Source organism: Bos mutus, chromosome 2 (genome assembly GCF_027580195.1).
Source record: "Bos mutus isolate GX-2022 chromosome 2, NWIPB_WYAK_1.1, whole genome shotgun sequence".
Classification (NCBI taxonomy): Eukaryota; Metazoa; Chordata; class Mammalia; order Artiodactyla; family Bovidae; genus Bos; species Bos mutus.
Genome location: NC_091618.1, coordinates 130,342,066 through 130,360,679, shown reverse-complemented (window position 1 = coordinate 130,360,679; position 18,614 = coordinate 130,342,066). Strand labels below are relative to the sequence as shown.

General features: G+C 41.9%; 1 long non-coding RNA gene across 1 annotated transcript in view; it reads left to right on the top strand.

Moving 5' to 3' along the window:
* The window catches only part of LOC138984697 (uncharacterized), a 95,483-nt gene extending 82,362 nt beyond the window's left edge, over positions 1-13,121 (top strand). The window contains exon 3 of the long non-coding RNA XR_011461966.1: positions 8,040-13,121. This is a non-coding gene — a long non-coding RNA (uncharacterized lncRNA). The remainder of the gene's footprint in view (positions 1-8,039) is intronic.
* The last annotated feature ends 5,493 nt before the right edge of the window (positions 13,122-18,614 follow it).

Below are 18,614 nucleotides of genomic sequence, written 5' to 3'. Positions count from 1 at the left end.
TGAAAAGAGCACAGTTTTACAGCAGTTTGAACATTCTTTGGTATTGCTCTAATGAGGAACTCTGTGTGTGTGGATGGGGTTTATAGGGTGATAGTTCACTTTTCGGAGAAGGCAATGGCACCCCACTCTAGTACTCTTGCCTGGGAAATCCCATGGACAGAGGAGCCTGGTGGACTACAGTCCATGCGGTCGCTGGGAGTCGGACACGACTGAGCGACTTCACTTTCATGTTTCACTTTCATGCACTGGAGGAGAAAATGGCAGCCCACTCCGGTATTCTTGCCTGGAGAATCCCAGGGACAGCGGAGCCTGGTGGGCTGCCGTCTATGGGGTCGCACAGAGTTGGACACGACTGACGCGACTTAACAGCAGCAGCAGCAGTTCACTTTTGGATGGTAGAGAAAACATTTTGTTTTTTCTCTGTCAGGAAGCATTTAACAGGAGGCTTTCTGTGTACTGTTTTGGATCTGTCAGGAATCCTCTGTTCCTTATTAATTCCTGAATATTCAGGAATTAAGAGGAGAGGCAAGCCTCTCCCAGGGCTGAGGAATCCAGGCATTTCCTTCATTAGTTTTTCTATACGGTTATAAGTACCCTCTTCCTTCTTGTGAACCATATGGTAAAAGTGATTATTTACAACTCTCTCTCTCTCTTTAATATGGATCGCCTATGTTTGTTAAGTCCGAATTTTAATCTTTATCTTTGCTGAGGATAACTACAGTATATATGCCCACACCATGTTGATTAAAACACCTTTGCTCCATCAGAGCTCTGGTCCCCGTGTCTTTCTCTTTCTTTCTCTCTCTCTCTCTCAGGCTATTTCTCTGCAGGCTCTCTGAGTTCATTTTCCTGCCCTGGCTTCTAAAACCCTCTCTAGAAGGTGCTCTGCACCTTCACCCCATCGAGAGGGCGCCTGAGGCCTCCGTGAACAGAGCAAGCCCCATGCCAGGGGCTTTATTGGCTTCCTGTGTAAACCAAGGAATATCAGCCTCTTTCTCTCTGCTTTACTTTCTTATCGGTCGACTCCAGACCACCAGGTTCCGGTCCATTAAAGGACTTCAACACTTCTCTGGGTCTGTTTAGCTTTTTTCAGAAAAACATTCCTGTAATTTCTTGCCTCAGGAAGTGACTTATAAACATTTTTGGCAAAAAGAAATCATTTTTCATCATGTTAGTTCACATATATATATATGTACATTTATACAAGGCATGCCCACGTGTGTGTGTGTATATACGTATATATATGTATATATATATATATATGTGTATGTTTATGCAGAAAAGTTTCATGGAACAATATTTATCTCTTCTACATGCACTCTGATATTTTCTGTTTAGTCTGTTGAATTTTATTTTCTTGAATGTTTGTGACAGACCTTGTGTTTTACCAGTCATATCCTCTGCAGTGACAGCCTGGTTGCCCCGGTCGCTGGGGACTGCTGGTGGGCAGGCTTGAGCTGTCAGCCCCTCCAGGGATTCCCTCGGTTCAAAGAGTTGACATGCGCAAGGTCATACGTCCAATAAGGGAGGAATATATTAATTTTCTAGGGCTACCATAATAAAATACCGTAGACTGGGTGACTTAAACAACAGAAATGTATTTTCTCAGCCTTCTAGGGTGAAGATGTAAGCATTTTGTTCTCTCTTTTTGGCTGCACTGTGTGACATGAGGGATATCAGTACCGCGACCAGGGATTGAATCCGTGCCCCCGCAGTGGAAACACGGAGCTTTAACCACTGGACCAGCATGGAATTCCTTTCCTTACTTTTATTATTTGGACGCACCGCACTGCGTGTGGGATCTTCTCTCCTGAGGCCTCTGTCCTTAGCTTGCAGATGGCTGCTTTCTCGCTGTGGCCTCACGCGGCCTCTTCTCTGAGCAACCCCCAGATGTTTCCTTCTCTTCTTGTAAGGACGCCAGTCACATGGAATTAGGGCTCTGCCCTGAGGGCCTCAGTTGAACTTACTCGCCTCTTTAAAGACCTAGTCTCCCAATCAAGGATAAAGGGGATAAAGGCTGGCCACTTTGGCCTGACTGGGGACAATTCTGAGGAGCTGTTTTAGCTTCTGTGTCCCCTGAGGGCTTGGCTGAAGTAGTCACTGGACCTTGAATCACAGCCCTACTTTCCCTGTTGTCTAGTTCTTGTTTCCTTCTACAAGTTCTGATCCCAAAGTCTCTCCCTGATGAATATTCTTGGGCTTCCCAGGTGTCAATAGTAGTAAAGAACCTGCTTGCCAATGCAGGAAACATGTAAGAGACCCAGGTTCCATACCTGGGTCAGGAAGATACCCTGGAGGAGGGTATGGCAACAGACTCCTGTATTCTTGCCTGGAGAATCCCATCGACAGAGGAGCCTGATGGGCTACAGTCCATAGGGTTGCAAAGAGTGGAACATGATTGAAACGACTTAGCATACAATGAATGTTCTAAACTCTCAGTCTGTCTCAGAATCTGCTTCCTGGGGAGCCCAACCAATGACAGTGTTTATTATGACCCATTAAACTGATTTCCTAACCCACAGTTTGAAGAAGCCTGGCCTCAGGGTTAGTTTCCTGATTAACAGTGCTTTGATGATACGGCAGTGGAGAGGGACAGGTGATCCAGCCATTCCCAGTGCAGGCCTCCAGTTCACTTGGCTGTTTACATCCCCATGCCTTACCCATGTCTTCTAGAGACCTGATTTCTCTGATGCCCAGGCCTTTCCTACTGAGTGTCTCCAGGAAATAAATCCCTCCTCCTCCTCAACTTCCCTGGTGGCTCAGATGGTAAAGCGTCTGCCTACAGTGCCAGAGACCTGGGTTCAGTTTCTGGGTCAGGAAGATCTCCTGGAGAAGGAAATGGCACCCCACTCCAGTATTCTTGCCTGGAAAATTCCATGGACAGAGGAGCCTGGTAGGCTACAGTCCATGGGGTTGCTAAGAATGGGACACAACTGAGTGACTTCAGTTTCCTCCTTGAAGAAGGAAGGAGTAGCTTGGCTCCTGATTTTCTCTGCCTGGGGTTGTAAGAGTAGGTGACTGACCCATATATAAGGTTTCAACTTCCGCTTTACATCCCACACCTTACCCTTACTTTCTGCCAAATGTGGTGACTCCAAGTCCTGAGCCTCCTTCAGGTTCTTCATGGTGAAATATCTTGCTTATCTTCAGCATCCCCAAGTACACATACTTTAGACTGTGACTTCCTTTCCCATTGGGCCAGTTAAATTTCCTCCATTCTCTTTCCACCAAATATTTATTGAAATCTTGCATCTATTTATAACCCCTCTTCTGATTTCTGCTGAGAAGAGATAATGTGCTGTGTTCCTTTTACCATCTTTAGCTGGAACCTCACAGCTGGAAACAACATTGTGGCAGTCAGATCGCTGTGGGGTGGCCCAGGAGACATTTATTTCTTGCTTTTCATACTTTGCTTGCGTCTTTCTACGTGAGGAGTTTTTTTATGTAGGGATCTTTGCATAGGATGTATAAATCATATAGAGATTAACTTAAAAGTCCTTATGAGCCATGATGAGCTCTAAGATTAAATATGATACAAGAGAGAAAGTGATTAGATATGTTAGACAGTAGACCCAACATTGTGGGAATTTAAAGGAAAAAAGTAGTTATATTCAACATAAAGAGTAAAATAATGGTGGATGAAAAGTAAAATAAAATTGGCTCTAAAGGTTTAGTATTGATAAGAGAAATTACCAGGGATAGGCAGCAATTTTCCAGCCTTATTAGGCATGGTACTTTGGCCACCTGATGCAAAGAACCAACTCATTGGAAAAGACCCTGATGCTGGGACAGACTGAGGGCAAGAGGAGAAGGAGGCAAAAGAGGTTGAGATGGTTGGATGGCATCACTGATTCAATAGACATGAGTTTGAGCAAACCCAGGGAGATAGTGAAGGACAGGGAAGCCTGGTGTGTTGCAGTCCATGGGGTCGCAAAGAGTCAGACATGGCTTAGCGACTGAACAACAGCTCAGAAATATAAATAAGAAAGAGAAATGGTCCTAGCCTTCCTTCAAGGAGTGCACTTCAACTTAATATAGAGATAGCCAAACAATGAACCAAAACCAAAAAATATCAACACAAATTCAATTGTGTGCTTCTTAAAATCCACCCTAATGCTCATATTTCCTATTAAAGAGTGGATTTGTAATATTGCAGAATAGATTCTGTTCACACCATGTGGCATATAATCTGAGCTCCTTGGAAAGATAAAAGTAGTTACCACAAATGGGAAGAAACTCCAACAGCCTCTTTCTAATTCTTCATACTTTAAATCCTGAGAAGGTTCAGGAATGACTCTCTAATGCTGGGATTGTAGACATGGCAACACCGGGGTGAGGATGATTTGAGGAAGGCCTTTCTAGTAGCCTTATAAATACACACAGGGAGTACAGGCTGGCCTCCTCGCCTCCTCTGGGGCCTGCCTCCCCAAGAGTATGCCTTGGCAGGCTTTTAATGAGTGGGCTGACCCTTGTTTCTGGCGTTGGCTCTGGAGTTGCTCTGGCATGATCCACAGCCAATTAATCTTGTCAGGCAGCCTGTTGATTCCAGCTTTAGCTCAGGTACTGGCATTACAAATAACCATCCCAACAAGCCACTGTCTCATTGGTATACCTATTCACTTCAAGATGTGAGTAAAATATTTCAGTGTGGACAAAAGATAAGGACAAATATTGTCACTGCAAAAAATTGCAACATGAACATACACATATATTTTGGTAGGGTTTTTTTTTTTAATAAAAAACCCCAATTATCGTGTATGAGGGGGTTTTGGAGGAGTAGTTTAAGAATTAAAGAACTGTTTGTAAACTATTCATGTGTGAATAGAGCTTGCTAATTAAATAAAACATGATGATCATTGGAAACATTATTCTTCCCCTCCCTTAAGCCATGCTTGTGCTTTGGCTGCTGAGCAGTGGAAGGATGAATGTGTCTACCTGTGTGAAGGAGAGCAGGTGCGTGGGTGGACTTGTAGGAGAACACAGGAGAGCTGGACAGTGGGTGCCAGGTCACTGAGTGTGAGTGTGGGCAGAGCCTGGGCCTGTGAGTCAGCAAGGAGGAGGAGGCCAGGCATGTGTGGGCCACAAGTGGGCGCAAAGAGAAAACAGTACAAAGCCATTTTGCAAATGTGACTATCTTAAGAAAATATCCATCAGTTCAGTTCAGTTCAGTCGTTCAGTCATGTCCGACTCTCTGCGACCCCATGAACTGCAGCATGCCAGGCCTCCCTGTCCATCACCAACTCCTGGAGTTCACTCAAACTCATGTCCATCGAGTCAGTGATGCCATCCAGCCATCTCATCCTCTGTCGTCCCCTTCTCCTCCTGCCCCCAATCCCTCCCAGTATCAGAGTCTTTTCCAATGAGTCAACTCTTCGCATGAGGTGGCCAAAGTACTGGAGTTTCAGCTTTAGCATCGTTCCTTCCAAAGAACACCCAGGACTGATTTCCTTCAGAATGGACTGGTTGGATCTCCTTGCAGTCCAAGGGACTCTCAAGAGTCTTCTCCAACACCACAGTTCAAAAGCATCAATTCTTCGGCGCTCAGCCTTTTTAACAGTCCAACTCTCACATCCATACATGACTACTGGAAAAACCATAGCCTTGACTAGCCGGACCTTTGTTAGCAAAGTAATGTCTCTGCTTTGGAATATGCTATCTAGGTTGGTTATGACTTTCCTTCCAAGGAGTAAGCATCTTTTAATTTCATACAAAAAAGCATTAGAAAATAATTTATTAGCAATTCTAATTTTGAAAAACAAAGCATTGCTGATAATGCCATCTCACAGATAGTCATTTTGAATTTTTTAGATGACGTTTTTCAGAATTATATGTGTGTTAGCCCGACGACAAACCTAGACAGCATATTAAAAAGCAGAGACATCACTTTGCCAACTAAGGTCCGTATAGTCAAAGCTATGGTTTTTCTCACATATGGATGTGAGAGTTGGACCATAAAGAAGGCTGAGTGCCAAAGAATTGATGCTTTTGATCTGTGGTCCTGGAGAAGACTCTTGAGAGTCCCTTGGACTGCAAGGAGATCAAACCAGTCAATCCTAAAGGAGATCAAACCAATCAATCAAAGGAAATATTCATTGGAGGAACTGATGATGAAGCTGAAGCTTTAATACTTTGGGCACCTGATGAGAAGAGCCGACTCATTGGAAAAAAACCTGATGCTGGGAAAGATTGAAGACAGGAGGAGAAGGGGACAACAGAGGATGAGATAGTTGGACAGCATCACCAATTCAATGGACATGAGTTTGAGTAAGCTCCAGGAGATGGTGAAGGACAGGGAGGTCTGGCATGCTGCTGTCCATGGGGTTGCAAAGAGTCTGACGTGACTGAGCGAGTGAACTGAACTGAGTTAGCTGGATAATTAGTGGTGAACCTGCCAGTGTCACTGAAGGAGAATGTTTCAGGTTACATGTAGTTCCAGCAGTGAACTCTCTCAGAGTTGCCACTATAAATGAGTGGCCCAAGGCAGAACAAAGGAGCAAGTTGAAGACCCACAGGTAATCGTGAGATATGCTTAAATTTTCTACCTAAAATAAGCTTAAAGAAGAAAGGTGGTACTTTTCTCCTCCTATCTGTTAGGCAATGGTATCTATATTGAGTTTCTTTTGTAATTGTACATGGGAGTTTTTTTTTTTTTTTAATCTGCATGAAAGTGTGAAATTGCAGAATAGATTCATATAACATTAGGGTGAAGAGGAATCATAGAGATCATCTTGATGAACAACCACATCTCTAGAATGAAGTACAGATTCAGAGAGCTGAAAAGGAGTCGGCCAAAGAATAGAGTGGGGAGTCTAGAGAGTTTGATAAATCAGTCAACCAATTGGAAACAAGGGCACTGGCCCCTACCCGCAGCAGCCTCCTGAAATAAATGTTAAATGGGAAGCTCAGAGGCAGAAGCTGGGAGTGTTCGCAGCTCCACAGAGAGGAAAGAGGCAGGAGGAGAGGCTTGTGGACTGGCGCTGCGGGATGCAGACTAGGAAGAGCCCTGTCTGGTGCTACAGGCCCGTCTGTGGACCACAGGCCCGGGAGGAGACACCCAGTCCATCTGTAATCACAGGAGCTTCCTGGCTGAGAAGTGGCCTTATCAGACCAGAGCTTAGCTAGAGTTCATGTCCCGTTGCTACTGTTCTTAGCCTGTGTTTTTCCTCTGAGCTAATTCCAATCTGCTGGGCTTGCTTCTTGCTGAACTTCCCAAAGAGAGAAAGGGCTTGTCAGATTTTTTTCTTTTCAGTCAGCCCAGTGAATCCCAAATAAAAGATTTCTTGTCTTTCTCTTCTCTTTTATTGAAATCTTTTAATTAACATGTACCAGCTTTTCATGCATTTTTTTGTGTGTGTGTGTTGAGGACATCCCGTCAAGGGTAAGATGAAACAGTTGGGCAGCAGTTAAGTATACAGTACTTTTTTTATAAGTAAAATAAAAAACTAAGACCTTCTTATTCTTAAAAAGTAAAGTTGGTAGCCTCCAAGACTCTCCTGGGGTGGGGTGGGGGGCACTAAAATGGAAAATCTATCTATCCAAAATACAATTAAGTAACTGAACTCATTATATTATGAGAATAGCTGTGATGTTGTTTGTAATGCTAGTATTTTGGCATTTATTTTGTAGAACATAAAAATGACTGTATTTGATTCCTTTATAAAAAATAAACATAAATGGTGCTGTGGACTAACCTAAAACAAATAGACTGCTAGTTATTTCTGCAGCAAAAATGGGCTTATTTAGTATTAACAATGAGTTGCAGTTCACAGTGTGCAACCATGGTGAGCCTCACATGCAAGTGCCCCACAAAAATGGAGAAGAGAACTCTTATGGTGGGGAAGAAGTGCGGGGGCAAGCAGGCATAGTAAGCAGAGAGTCCATGGCTTTTCAGCGGGTGAGTTCTGACTGTCATGGGCTGGGCTCTTACCAGGGAAGAAGTCTTTCTTCTTCCTATTGGGCTCATCCGAGGGCGTGAGAGCTCCCCCTTCTGGTCTCTCGACTCTACTTAACTGAGATTTCTCTTCATTAATTTTTTACAGGCTGAATTTTGTCTCACCTTCATAAGTTGAAGTCCTAAACGCGAGTACCTCAAAATGTGACTGTATTTGGAAATTGGGTCTTTAAAGAGGTGATTAAGTGCACATGACATCTTATGCTGCTGCTGCTGCTAAGTCTCTTCAGTTTGCACATGACATCTTATGCTGCTGCTGCTGCTAAGTCTCTTCAGTTGTGTCCGACTCTGTGCCACCCCATAGACGCAGCCCACAAGGCTCCCCCGTCCCTGGGATTCTCCAGGCAAGAACACTGGAGTGGGTTGCCATTTCCTTCTCCAATGCATGAACATGAAAAGTGAAAGTGAAGTCGCTCAGTCGTGTCTGATGACTTATGAGTGGGCCCTAATTCAGTCCAACTGGGTCTCCTTATAAGAGATTAGCACAGAGACACACACGGAAGGAAGATCCCATGAAGACACAGGGAGAGGTTAGCCGTCTACAAGCAAACGAGAGAGGCCTCAGAAGAAATCAACCCTGCTGACATCTTAATCTTGAATGGTAGCCTGCAGAGCTGCGGGAAAATCAGTTTCTGTTGTGTGAATCACCGGGTCTCCAGCACCTGGTCTCAGCAGCTTAGCAAACTACTGCCGATCACGACGTGCTACGTTCTGCCCTCAGGTGTTCTCTATCTGGGGGAGGGTGAAAGTTCAAGACAGAGATTACTCTCTCCCACTTATCGGGCCTTCTCAAGTGGGATGATTGGAGAAGGTTCTGTTTGAAATAAATTATCCTAGGAGAGAAGGGGACAGGCTGCAAGAGAATGAATGGTCCTGAGGGGAGCAGAGAAAATCTGGCCCCAGGGAAAGGGCGTGCAGGCTCCCAGGAAACAGTGGTAATGGGTTGATGGGTCCTGGGAACCTCATTGCCTCTTTCTTCCCAGTAACCTCTCTAACCCTCCTGGAAGAAGCATTAAAGTGTTTCTGAATGAGTACAGTTCTGTTCCATTTGAAATATTAATGAAGTATATAAATTCTCTGGTTACCTGAAGTGCAGTGCAGTAGCGGTTGTGCAACCAATTTAGTGGATTGCATTAACTTTTCCTAGATGAACGAGGTTAGGGTGGACAATATAAAGGTAAGTAAAGTTTCATCAAATTTTTATTTATATCAGGAACCTCAGATATGCAGATGACACCACCCTTATGGCAGAAAGTGAAGAAGAACTAAAGAGCCTCTTGATGAAAGTGAAAGAGGAGAGTGAAAAAGTTGGCTGAAAGCTCAACATTCAGAAAACGAAGATCATGGCATCTGGTCCCATCACTTCATGGCAAATAGATGGGGAAACAGTGGAAACAATGGCTGACTTTATTTTTCTGGGCTCCAAAATCACTGCAGATGGTGATCCAGCCATGAAATTAAAAGACGCTTATTCCTTGGAAGGAAAGTTATGACCAACCTAGACAGCATATTAAAAAGCAGAGACATTACTTTGCCAACAAAGGTCTGTCTAGTCAAGGCTATGGTTTTTCCAGTTGTCATGTATGGATGTGAGAGTTGGACTATAAAGAAAGCTGAGCGCTGAAGAACTGATGCTTTTGAACTGTGGTGTTGAAGAAGACTCTTGAGAGTCCCTTGGACTGCAAGGAGATCCAACCAGTCCATCCTAAAGGAGATTAGTCCTGGGTGTTCATTGGAAAGACTCACGTTGAAGCTGTAACTCCAGTACTTTGGCCACCTGATGCAAAGAATTGACTCATCTGAAAAGATTGAGGGCAGGAGGAGAAGGGGACGACAGAGGATGAGATGGTTGGATGGCATCACTGACTTGATGGATGTGGGTTTGGATGGACTCCGGGAGTTGGTGATGGACAGGGAGGCCTGGTGTGCTGCGGTTCATGAGGTTGCAAAGAGTTGGACACGACTGAGTGACTGAACTGAACTGAATATATAATATGCATATGAATTGGCATGTGATATGTATTTCTTACTACAGATGGTGTTCAAGGAAATTCAGAACCATTCCTCTAAGACAAAACTGACCCGTTCCCTTTCTTTCTTGAAATGCTTTATTGGACCCTCAGTGTCTACAGAACAAAGTCCAGAGATTCAGCAAAACCTTCAAACTCCCAAGATGGAGCCCCAGTCTACATGTCTGTATTTCTTCTTATGCTTTCAAACTGAGGAGCACTTTAGGAGTATGTAATGTGCCAGGAGATACTAAGAGCCATCCGAGAACAGTCTGTGCCTCCTTATAACAAAAATTTTACTTGCTGATGTGTATGGAAAATATGCTTTTTGTATTCAATAGCACACATATATTGTGAAGTAGAATTTAAAAGTTGCACGAGGGGCTTCCCTAGTGGTCCAGTGGTTAAGAATCTGCCTTCCAGGCGATGAGGCAATGAGGTTCCCAGGACCCATTACCACTGTTTTCCTGGGAGCTTGCACGCCCTTTCCCTGGGGCCAGATTTTCTCTGCTCCCCTCAGGACCATTCACTCTCTTGCAGCCTGCCCCCTTCTCTCCTAGGGTAATTTATTAAAAGGGGACACAGGTTTGATCCCTGGTCAGAGAGCTAAGATCCCACATGCCCCGAGGCAACTAAACCCAAGCACGCTGCAACTCCTGAGCCCACAGACTCTAGATCCTGTACTGGGCAACAAGAGAAGACCAAGGGCCACAACTAGAGAAGCCTGTGTGCTGCAGTGAAGACCCAGCACAAACAAAATTTTTAAAATAATAATAAAAAGTGCATGGATTTTAAGGTAAGAGATTAGCATGCGATAAGAGGCTGCCTGGAGGTTGGGACAGGATTCTCTTCTCTGCTGTTCAGAGTATGCCAAGTAAACCCTGGAAGAGCTGTGCTGCAAGCTCCAGAAGTGCTGACCCTGTCCTTTCACATCTGCCACGAAGTGAAGCAACTCATGTCCAGCAACATGCAGGTGTTGCGATGCCACGTGGAGCCCTCTAAGCGCTGCAGGTCACACAAAGCGCCTTCTGTCACTGACCTTAGCTAGCAGGCAAAAGCAAACCACAGGCGCTGGAGTTTAGAAACTCAGGTTCAAATGCCGCTCTGTCTCCTACGACTCTAAGGGGCTAGACAAGGCTCTTGGCCAGCCTGTGAGGGAGATCTGCCTGCAGCACCTGTCACCCTGTGGGTCCTCAAGAAGTATTTGACCATAGAGCTTGCCAGGCAGTTTCCACTTCCTCCCGTGTGGCTGCACAGGGATCTCTCCCAAACTGAGCCCTCAGAGGACAAGTAAACACGTAGACGGGTTAAGAGTCCCAAAGCCAGTGTCTTGAAACAAGTCTTTTAAGTCCTCTAAGCTGAACTGCTTCTTCTGAAAGATGGGACTCATAACAGTACCTCTCTAAGAGAGTTATTTTGAGGATGAAATAAGATAACATACATGAAAACACTGTGCAAACACACCTCCTTTTTTACTACAATGAAAATTATCATTTCTTTGATCATCAGCTTATACTTGCCTTATACCAAAGGTTTATATAAGGTTGGTTTCCATTAATACATGGAGCACCGGTTCAGAAACAAAGAAATGTTCTCTCTTTAATTGCACCAGAAGTAAAACAAAAATTACATTGCTCCAAAGTGCTTAGGATTTTATAACATGGAGAATACATTTTCTAAACCCTGCTGAAGTTATAATAAAATTATCAAAGCTTAGGAAGTTATTAATAATTTTTGTTCCTAATTCTTGTGAAAATCTGGGCTTTACTTAAAGAGAGTAGTTTATGTGGTGGGCTCTAGGGAGATGACTGCAGCAGCAGTGTAATTTTTAATCTAAATCTTAACATAAAATCATAGAGAACAACAACTTAGCAAAACTTAAAATCCCATGGACAACATTTATACTGATGCTTGGCTACAAGGCATCTATACAAACTTCAAAATACATGTGAGTGAGGGCAGACAGACCACCAACAGCTGCAAAACCTGAATCCTTTCAACACGTGGGCAGGAAAAGCCGAAAGAAGCAGTGAAGTTTGACGGACTTTAGTGGACTTGAGAAGAGAATCCCTAGATAGCAAGGGCTGTTTATTGGAAAGCGAGTGGGCACGTTTTGTCCAATCCAGTAGGTGGTGAGTGCAAGGGGTCTGCTAAAAGACTGAAGGCGCTTAAGCTGCCCTAGAGACTGACCTGCCTTCCAGGACGGAGGGTCACGCTGAAGGGAAATGCTGAAAGTGGAGTCAGAACTGAGCTGGGCAGAGAACAACAGAGAGGAGGTCAGATAAAAGTGGTGGAAGGGAACAGAATCTGGAAACCTCATAAAGCAAGGTGACTCTTCGTAACACTTCTTGAAAACCACAGAAGAGTTTGTGCAGTTAGAAAAGTCACTCAAAGCCATGTATCCTGCTAAAAGTTCTGGAAAGCCATTTTTACATAAAAATGAGGAACAGATAAGTATTGAGGCCAAATGTCTTCCAAAGTTATGTCTAAGAGAAACAATGAACAGGATAATATCTCTAATTTTTGAAGAAGAAATACAAAATAAGGGGACAAAACAAATACTAAAAATTATAATTAAAGAGAAATTTTCTTTAATAAAAAACTATATGAAGTCATATATTAAAAAAAAAAACATACTGTGTAGCTGAGAATGTTGACCCAGAATTATCAACACCAAGACATATTTCTAGCAAAATGAATGAACTTTAAAGAAAAAACTTTCATTGAGTATCCAATCAAAACCAAAAGTGACTTAAAAGGTGAAAAAATGTAGATTATCATCAGGTTTTTTTGACAGCTATACTTTATGCCAGGAAAAAATGGAATAACGTATTTAAGAGACACAAGGAATAAAATGTAAAGCAAGGATTTTATATACTGCAAAACCGACTTTCAACTATAAAAGGCACAGAACAACAGTTATCATTATGCAAGGATTCAGAGAGTATTGTTCACATTAGCCCTTCCTGAAGAATCTAGAGGAGGATGAGTTTTAAACAATCAAAATGATTAGATAGACATTAGTAGAAGAATTGGTGGTGGACATAAAAACAGTTATCTGAAGAACTAATGCTAAATGAGAATTAAAAGAGTATAATATGTAAAAGCTATATTTGCACATAATGTAGATATAGTATAACTATAAAAATAGGATGAGGGTGAGGAGAGCATATGAAAAAAAATTTAAGCCATTGTTTTATTTAAAAGATTTTTTTTTTTTTTTATTTTTTTTAAGTTTTTTTTTATTCAATTTTAATTAAAAAAATTATACATGTGTTCCCCATCCTGAACCCTCCTCCCTCCTCCCTCCCCATACCATCCCTCTGGGTCGTCCCAGTGCACCAGCCCCAAGCATCCAGCATCGTGCATTGAACCTGGACTGGCATCTCGTTTCATACATGACATTTCACAAGCCAGAAGGACAAACACCAATACAGTATACTAACGCATATATATGGAATTTAGAAAGATGGTAACGATAACCCTGTATACGAGACAGCAGAAGAGACACTGATGTATAGAACAGGCTTATGGACTCTGTGGGAGAGGGAGAGGGTGGGAAGATTTGGGAGAATGGCACTGAAACATGTAAAAGATTTTTTTTAATGCGGACCATTTTTAAAAGTCTTTATTGAACTTGTTACAATATTGCTTCTATTTTATGTTTTGTTTTTTTGGCTGCAAGGCATGTCAGATTTTAACTCCCCAGCCAGGGACCAAACCAGTGTCTCCCACATTGGAAGGTAAAGTCCTAACCACTGGACCACCAGGGAAGCCCTGAGCTGTCCTTTGTAATTACACTGGTGGTGGTGATATGTGTGTAGTTATTCTAAGCCTGTTCTGTATGCAGTGTGGGATACTGTAAATGAGTGTTATGGGATATTACAATTCCACCATCTACCCTACCCTTGGAAACTAGAAATCTTGTTACGGAGGAAGAGAGAGACAGATGAAGTAAAAGTATAAAATTGACTAGGTTAAAATCTCACAGTACTGACTTTTGGCTTCCCAGGTGGCGCTAGTGGTAAAGAACCCGCCTGCCAATGCAGGAGATGCAAGAGATGTAGGTTCGATACCTGGGTCACGAAGATCCCCTGAAGTAGGAAAAGGCAACTCGCTCCAGTACTCTTGCCTGGAAATTTCCATGGACAGAGGAGCCTGGCGGGCTACAATCCATGGGGCTGCAAAGAGTCAGACACGACTGAGCAACTAAAAACAGCACTGACTTTTAATTGGAAATATCAGTATTTTATTTGTAAAATTGTACCTATATGTATACTAATCAATAGATAGATTCCCTAACTCTGCCACTGAAAAGGCCAAATAGCAATAAGTAGCCAACTCAGGAGCAATAAGCATTACCACCCTGATTGTGGTCTAGAAATCATAGAAGAAATCAAGACTTATGGAAACAGGACTGAGTTCTTGTCTGGCGCAGGATGCATATAAGATGAACATAGACATCTGTTATTAAAAATCAAGGAAGTTATCAAATCAAGTCATATGGAAAGGACTCAGAAGCCAACCTGAAGAGAATCCTGCTGGCCAAAGATAGGACAATACGAGCAAAAACATAATAATAATAGTAATAATTGCTATTGATTGAAATTTTATCAAATATGTTGAAATCATGAGTTCATGACAATATTTTTAAAAACAAAAGAATTGGTGACCTTTAGAGGAGGACAATAAACTGGTGGAGAAAAAAACCTGAGCACCTATCCTACATTTTCCATGTGAAATGTATCACTGGGTAACCAAATAGTAGATGAGAGATAATGTCTCCTTATCAAAATATATCAGCTAATAGTGAAAAAGAAATGATGGAATTTGAATGTCACCATTCTGTAACCCCCAATGGATCTACATACCAATAGTTAGAAGTATCACAAAATAAGAATAAACCAGACATTGTATGACTCCTCAGGAAAGAACACAACACACCTCTAGTCTTACCCAAAGGAATAAAAGCAAGTCCAGGGAAGTCTCTGAACCCAGGTGCCAGTTTGCAGGAAATACCAAGGATAGAAGAGTGAAGCAGTACAAGAGAGACTTAAAAGGCATATCCAAAACAACTTTTTAATGGGTAAAAATGTCTATGGATGTGCATTTGGGTGCCATAAACTGTAAGGAAACAAAGGAAATGATCGCTGTGAATATCAGGATGGTGAATGCTTTGAGGGGCAGGAGGTGACTTGAATTTGGAATGAGGCACATGGGGGACTTCTGAAATACTCTTGGCTACAGGCGTACTGGCCTTATAACAACTCATTGGGCTATCCATTTATTTTGCAGTGCTTTCTAAATCTTTTGTTTTACAGTGGATATTTAAGTATTACAAGTAAAAAAAAAAACCTGTTTAACATAAAGGATACCTATTACACAAAAAGGAGAATTTCAGTAAGAATCTGTTTTAGGATTAAGAGGTTACTGTCTTTGCCTTTCATTTCACTATCTCTCCTGGTTCTTAATTGACTTTTCCTTGTTTTTCCCTCTATCTACTCATTACTAGATATAATAATCACTGGAAATATTATAGATTCTTTTTGATACTTTATCAATGTGAATAATATATGTGAGAGGATCTTGTTGAAATTCTCCTTTTTGTGTAATAGGTATCCTTTATGTTAAACAGGTTTTTTTTTTACGGAGAAGGCAATGGTAACCCACTCCAGTACTCTTGCCTGGCAAATCCCATGGGCGGAGGAGCCTGGTAGGCTGCGGTCCATGGGGTCACAAGGAGTCGGACACGACTCAGCGACTTCACTTTCACGCATTGGAGAAGGAAATGGCAACCTACTCCAATGTTCTTGCCTGGAGAATCCCAAGGGTGGGGGAGCCTGGTGGGCTGCCATCTATGGGGTCGCACAGAGTTGGACATGACTGAAGCGACTTAGCAGCAGCAGCAGCAGAAGTATATTGGTTGAATTATTTATACTCTCCACAAACTATTGAAATGTGACCAATTTAGAAATTATGGTTTTGTTATAGAAACTACTCAGAACAGATAGACTTTCTTGTGTCAATTTTCTTCAAAAAATAAAGTATTATTTTATTATAAATTAAACATAAATTTCTTCCTAGCAGTGGTTTACACTGTCTTTCCACGCCCATGGTCACTATAACATCCTGGGAAAATAAAGAAGTCAAAAATCTGTATAACAATTCCATAATACACTTGGGTCCAGCCAGATACAGAATACGAACAGACAGTAATATTGGAAATGGAGGCTCTTAAGGTCTGATTTGGAGAGGGGAGAGAAACAGCAGAAGAACAAAATCTGAGACTATTTATCTCCATGTCCCAGCTCCACATACTCTTTTTACAAAAGATTTAAGTTCTTTCCAAAAACGCATGAAAGAATATTGATTGAAGGATTTTTCTGAGTAGCCTTTGACCACGGGGGAAGTTCTGACGTACCTAGTGGGAAACTGAACACAAGAGGAAAAATCTCTGTTTGAGTTGAAGTGAAGTCGCTCAGTCGTGTCCAACTCTTTGAGACCCCATGGACTGTAGCCTGTCAGGCTCCTCTGTCCAGGCAAGATTACTGGAGTGGATTGCCATTTCCTTCTCCAGGGGATCTTCCCAACCCAGGGATTGAACCTGGGTCTCCTGCACTGCAGGCAGACTCCTTACTGGCTGAGCCACGAGAGAAGTCATAAAGGTCAGCCCGCTGCGTTGGCTGGGAATCGAACCCAGGTCAACTGTTTGGAAGGCGGCTATGCTCACTACTATACCACCAATGCTCCTTAAATTACACACAGATCTTCTACATTGTCAATAAATGACTAATAAAGGCAGTTAAAGAACTTAACTGAAAGGATGGGTGCATGTGGGCTAAGTCACTTCAGTCATGTCCGACTCTTTTCAACCTTATGGACTGTAGCCTGCCAGGCTCCTCTGTCCATGGGGATTCTCCAGGCAGGAATACTGGAGTGGGTTGCTATGCCATCCCCCTTCCAGGAATGCGACCAGAGAGCGAACCTGGGTCTCTCATGTCTCCTGCACGGACAGGTGGGTTCTTTACCACTAGTGCCACCCAAGGAAGCCCATCTGAAAGGATATCTGCAGTTTAAAGCTTTCCTTGAAAGAAGAAAAGCCTTTCACATTTAATTATCTCACTTTAAATTGTTCTCATAGTGACTACTCCAGAGGGGTGGAGGGGGGCGGGTCACCTAGATTGTAGAGAATAGCTGATTAAGAAAAAAAGTTTCCTAAGGGTGAGTTGGCAGAAAAGAAAGCTTTGGCAGAGATTCTTTAGGAACAAGTCAACTGGAGTGTGGGATTGGATGGTATCCATGTAAGAGATAAACTAGGATCCCAGTGCTGGGAAAATCTATCTATTAACACATGCAATCTTAAGCTTACTCACTGCAATTTAAACCTATTTCTTTTTTGCTCATTTCTTTGAAAACATAACATAACTGGTGACTATTTTTCTATATCCTAGTTCCTTCAGTTAACTCTTAGAAAACTGCAACTCTTCTACGTTCTTTTTCTCAGATTAACCAAGAACATCGTTTCCTATAGATAACTATTTTCCAGTCATCATCAACTAATCATCAAACACTTGAATATTTTTTCCCCACGACTTGTACAGTATGGTCCGAAGACTATTTGCCTCAGAATTGTAAACGTGGATTCCTACGTCATTGCACGGACCTAATAAATAAAGATTTTTGGAGATGCGACTCAGCCATACCAAAATCTGAGAACCACTACTTTAAAGAATACCACAGCTCTCAATTTGAACAGAAAGATTGAATTTGACCAATTATGTTTTATCAAGGTCTTTAGCAATTTAGAGAACATATGATGTATTTCTTAATAAATTATAGTTATTCTAATCCTTCCCAACATCATTTATTCATACTGAAAAGCTACCTGATGTGAATTATTAAAGTTACTGAGCTAGGATATGGCAAGTCAATTTCAAAGTATTTTCTAGATGAAATATGCTACAAAAAACATGATCCAACAAGTCAATGTCTCTTTCTATTCTTTTATGAGAAAATCTTGAACAACCTGTTTTTTTTCTCTTGATGTATAAAATTCTAAAAATGGGAATTGTTAAATAAATGATGACATACAGCTTCTGTAATCTTTGTGGCATTGCTGGGTATCATTACAGTCTTTCTAAATCTTCCTTTATGGAAGAATCCAAAGTAACAGAACTTTGCCTGTTTTCTTCTAATTCATTTAATTAAACCTTCTACCAACCTAGAAACCAAGTGAAAGTTCCTAAATAATTTCTGACATGAACTAAATTTTATTTCTGATTCATAATGACTGATTATAACCCTGTGACAGTTACAGAAAATTAATTACAAAGAGCAAGAACTCCAGAAATAAAAACGCAGAGGCTGAAATTTGAATTGCAGTCTTTATCACATTATGTGAAAATAGTCAAATGGAATTAAAGAACTTGGGTCACTTATTATGTATTGATTTTTGAAAAAAATAAGTAGATGTCATATTCTAGCAATATGAATTACATAAAATGCACACGGTATTTTAGTTGTGATTACAAACTTGCCCCAAATTCTACTTCCAGTCAAGCATGAAACTTATAAAACTCATAGTCCTAATATTTTTTAATTACTTGGGGTAAATATTAAGAAGAGACATTTGGGTCTCTATGCCAAATGGACTG